Genomic DNA, 5320 nt, shown 5'->3' with positions numbered 1-5320 from the left:
ATGGTTCTATTTTTTGCACTATCGACTTCTAAGGTAAAGCAGTGTTTGCATTGTTCAACTTTGCGTTCAACTCAACGCAGGGTTGCACGCAGAAAAAAGTTGAATGGATTAATTGGCTTTAAAAACGTTTTCACCGTTCGTGTCCGGACAACTTTATTTGCTTTCAAAGCATTTTTTCCGGATAGGGTTGTTGTTGTTGTTGTTGTTGTTGTAGCAGCATACAAGGTCGCCAAAGAGTTTTTGGGGAATGTTGCTGGAGTGACAGTCCTTGACCAATCATAAATCTGGGTCGTTCCGGTTACGTAGACCCGGCTGTCATAGGAACGGAGAGGGTGCTGATGTACGGTTCAGCGTTCAGTCGGCAAATTTTTAAATAGAAAAATAAAGAGCTAAATCTAGCTCTAAAAGTATCAAACTGGCAAAACTAGCCCAAAGTGCACAATTGCCGTAATGTGTAGTAATCCGAGAAACAATCGATGAAGAAAAATTTTACGCCGTTGGATTGGCTTCGGCGGAAAACTGCATACTGCATATTTCAAAAACTTACTAGCGCCCTGTACTTCCGGTAAGGAATTCCAATGGTGTCCGGTAGTGCATTCCAGAATAATTCCAGCAAGTTTGACATTCCATTTTGAACTGACATCCTAATTTATTTATTGACCGTTTTTCATTCTGTTGCTACTCGACATTTCCATTTAATTCCCTGGCATTGACAGGTATTTATTTGTCATGTAGATGGTCATGTAGATATTTAGTTTTTATTCGAGTGACGGCAAGTTTTCGTGATTGCAATAAAATATTTGTTTGCGTTTGATTGCGTCGAGTGATGAATACAAAGTTGGAAAACGGTCAGGGGAAATAAATTAGTGCTACGTTACCAGACCACATCGCAGACGACGAGAGAAACTTTTGTTATACATAAGTATAAGTGAATTTTTACCTCGGATCAATATCAATAAGCTCGGTACGGATATCATATCAGTATTAGGGATTGAAGAGATATATTTTCATATTAAACAATGCTTATACATATATACATACATATGCATATCTATATAGATACAGTTCAATGCCCAGGTATTTAGTTCACAATTCACATGATTCATCGGGTTTGAAATTACTGTTTTGCACTCCTGACTACACTTTTTTAGGTTGCCTCATGTTTTCCCTGCTTGCAAAGATCTATAAAGACACTATCAACTAGCATTTGTACATACCTACCTACATACGTATGTACATACATATGTACATTAGGCTGAACTACCAAAAAAGTTCGGTTTTTCCGCCGGTATTACACAATTTATTATACACATTTGAAGACTTCCACCAAAATATTTCGTAAAATATTGAAAATTACGTGAGCTGGGCCTACTTGAAAATACCTCCAAAAATTGAGTTTTTTTTAACAAAATCCTCTCAGATGACAAAACAGTTAAAGCCTATAATATCTGCATACAAATATTAAAAGAATATTTCAACGAAATCATAATACATATAGAGAATTTTGATGTTGTTTTTTTAACATAAAAAACAATTGTTTGAGAAAAACTTGAATAACTGGACCAAAACTATTCCGATTAAGACTAGTAGATATCAGTGGAAAGCTATTTTCTCACCCTTTTTATTTCTCTGCATTTTTCCTTTTTTAAATACTAAGATAACACATCTTAGTTCAACTGGGAATGAGGCTCATTTATCTTACCTTTATCTTTCTTAATTTAAATGAGCTTATTTGCAAATAAATAAAAAGTATGAAAAAATACCTTTCCAATGATGCCTCACGAGTCTAATAGTAAAGTTCTGGCTGAGTTATGCAAGTTTTTCTTTTGCGAATCTTTGAAAAAAGTAAAAAAAATAGTTCGAAAATAGCATAAAAAATCGCATTATTATGATACCGTTGAAAATTTTTAATATTTGTAGGCTGGTTTTTTAAGTTTAAATTGCTTTGTTATCTGGGGTGATTTTGTTTTTTCAAAAACAACTTAAAAAACTATTTTTATTCATAAAAACTCAATTTTTTTCCCCCGAAACCTTTTGGTGGGTGCAAGTTTTAAAAGGTATATAATCTGCCTTATCCTGCGCTTCGTCTGAAAAAATTTCACCAGAAAATTTTTATGGAAACCAAAATTGAAAAGTGAACAGGTTCAGGGAAAATTAAACTCGTAATAAGGCTGAATATACTTTATAATTCCAGTGGAAAAACAGTACCGATTTCTTTTGTATGGGGAGTGATGCAGTCTAATATACATATGTATGTATATAGTACCCGTGGGCTCTTATTCTGAAAGTTAAGCAACATTTCAGTTTATAAAGGGGATGCAATAATGTATTACTTACGATTTACTGGCAACTGCTACATTACACTATGTATATAGTATGTAGATATGTACATATGTATGTATTGAACAGTACCAAATACGCAAATAAGCAATAACAACTTTGTTAACGCTTGGATTAATGTTTCTTACATGGGAACTTACAAAGCTAAGCTCAATAAACGCTTATAAAGTAATTACATTTGTTTATAGATTGTTTATAAAGATATTAGCTTTATAAAACGAATTTAATATTTAAAAGTAATTATTAAGTATGTACAATCTCGGTATCGAGCGCACTTTTCCACATTCGTTTTCTTATATTTTTAAGTTATTTTTACTGATGGAGGAAAACAGAAGGAAGAAACTAGCGATGCATCGAGTTTTTCCACCAGATCGTTGACAAATAATATTCGATTAGACTAACAGATTCTTAATTATGCCATCATCGAATCTCCCCAACTAGCCGTTGAACATTTCTGCTTGGAATCCCTTTTGAAGGATCTTAAACTTAGACTTTAAATAGCGCAGAAAGCAGACGTGGGGGACAGTTTTATAAAAGAGGTTTATAGCCAAGGATCCAACATATATATCCCTATAAATGAATATTGCTTAACAAGGCTCGACCTATTCGATATAATTAAGATATTGAAAATATTATAACGACATTAATTGTAGCTTTTTTGTTGTAAATTTTTCGTGGTAAGTTTTTTAAGAAAAAATGGTATGTGGTGCTAACTTGACACCATACACCTAGTCGATATAATTGAGATATCCAATATGTTACTGTGCCATTATTTGTGGCTTTTGACTTTAAAATTTGTTGTGAATTTTGTAGCTTTCGTTTTTCGGTGACCCTTTTTCTAACAAAATTTACTATGTAATGCTAACCTGACACCAGGCACCATTGGCGACAGAATTGAGATTTAAAAGGTTACAACAGAATTAATTGTAGCTTTTTTTTTGTAAATTTGTTGTGGAAAGAAAAAAGTTGTAGCTTTCCTTTTTTAGGAAAAAATGGTATGTAGTGCTAACTTGACACCATTCACCTAGTCGATAGAATTGAGATATCCAATATGTTACTACGCCATTAATTGTAGCTTATGACAAAGAAAAAATGTGTAGCTTTCGTTTTTTCTGGAAAAAATTTAGTTGACCGTTTTTCGAACCAAATTTAGTATGTTGTGCTAACCTGACGCCATACCCCATTGGATTGGATTAAATTGAGATAGCGAAAAATTTGCAACGGCATTTATTGTAGCTTCTCTATTACGACTTTGTTGTGAAAAGAAAAAAATTTTAGATTTCGTTTTTCAAGAAGAAGTTGTAAATATGTAGCGCTAACTTGACACCATACACCTACTCGATAGAACTGAGATTTCCAATATGTTACTATGCCGTTAATTGTAGCTTTTGACAAAACAACAGCAAAAGAGCTACAGTTTGATTTGGGATTAAAAAATGATAATTTCAGAATTTCAAGAATCTGAGCCAGAGTAATACTTAAATGGCATGTAATCAGTGTATTCTTATAATTGCAAGCGTTTTTATTCACTATGGAAAATTATATTGAGCTCAAAAGAGAAAAACTCATTTTCTTACGTGTTATTCCTATGGAAAAAATAAGCAATCGATGCGCGACCCCTTAGGGCCAGTTTTTCAGTGCCAGTCTAAAGTTAGATTAAGTAAACTGAGTTTAAATTGAACAGCTGGCTGACATCTGATTGGCTAATCTTAATTTAAACCAGCCGGATCGGGCGTTTAAACTGAGTTTAAACCTCCGTCGTGCACTGATAAACTAGCCCTTAGAACTGGGATAGAGAGGGGACTTTAAGGGAGGATAATTACTATACCAAATACTAAAATCTGAGTCAGATTGCGTTCGCATTGCAGGATTTTAAGTTGTCTCTTGACATGGTCTAATATACGGTCATGTGAAAAATAATAGGGACACGACATTTTGACCAGTTTTGGCTATTTTTCTTTTGTTTGTTTAATTTTTATTATTTTTTTTATAAAATTTAGCTCATTATCTAAAAAAAATGCATATAGTTAGAAATTTCAAACTTTGTTGAAAAATTTAACAAATTAAAAAAAAACGACAATATTAATTACTATAAATTCTATAAACCAAAGCAGCTACTACACTTCTGTAACAAATTAATTTGTATCACAATTTTTTATCTATAAACATTTTTTAGAGAAAAATAACAAAAAGTTGGATTATTACATATTTATATGACAGCCAAGAAATAAATTGAAGTTCTTCCATGGACGCCTATCAGTTATTTCATCTGCTGAAATTTTAGATGCTATACCTATAACGAAAAAAAAACTCAATGCGTGTTGTCCCTACGCGCGGAGGAAGTTAAACTAAATAGAGAAAATGCCAGAAAAAAATATACAAAAAACATATTTAACTAAAATCTTTTCAACGACCTTTAATTTTTTACTTTTTATAACAAACTGCAAAGTTTTATTATTATTTGTGGCTGAGAAAATATTCATATCTGCAATATTAACTAGTAGATTGTGGTAACTAAAGTATGATATGAAATGTTTTATGTCAATATTACTAATATTTCTGGGAAAAGCCGCATCAGTGGTACCCGCTCCTTTGGTTGTTGGCTCATTTCTACCATTAACCATTTCCAGTGAAAATTTTTCTTTAAAAAATTTTGTCAGTTCATCAGGTTTGGCCAGCGAAAAGTTGACGTTGAAATCTCCTGCGCGTATTACAGGTCTTCCATAACGGTCTACTTATCTTTATCTTCCATCTATATCATTCATCTTCTTCTTCATCTTCATCTTCATCTTCTTCTTCATCTTTATTCAAACCCATTTCTTTTGATACCCATATTGGGATAGTTTATTTGTTTTAATAAATAATTTGAATTTGATTTTCGTATATATGGCATCCCTTTAAAAAAACTAAAATCATATTACACATCTACAAGTCATGCCCTTTCATTTGACACCTCATCTTTTAAAATCGAACGAATGAT

The 5320-nt window shown here is 32.5% G+C and overlaps 1 protein-coding gene across 3 annotated transcripts in view; it reads left to right on the top strand.

The window, feature by feature from the left end:
• Nucleotides 1-696: 696 nt before the first annotated feature.
• LOC118748144 (zinc transporter 1-like) overlaps nt 697-5320 on the top strand; it is a 38091-nt gene continuing 33467 nt past the window's right edge. For 2 of the 3 annotated variants that reach the window (XM_036482470.1, XM_036482472.1), the window contains exon 1: nt 745-964. The gene's annotated coding sequence lies outside the window, so the exon portion shown is untranslated. Of the gene's footprint in view, nt 717-744; nt 965-5320 lie in introns of those variants that run through there. The other variant, XM_036482471.1, reaches the window with a different exon arrangement.

This window comes from Rhagoletis pomonella, unplaced genomic scaffold, assembly GCF_013731165.1.
Source record: "Rhagoletis pomonella isolate Grant_MI unplaced genomic scaffold, Rhpom_1.0 Rhpom_scaffold_00012, whole genome shotgun sequence".
NCBI lineage: Eukaryota > Metazoa > Arthropoda > Insecta > Diptera > Tephritidae > Rhagoletis > Rhagoletis pomonella.
The sequence above is the reverse complement of the archived record's forward strand: the minus strand, read 5'-3'. Positions and strand labels throughout refer to the sequence as shown.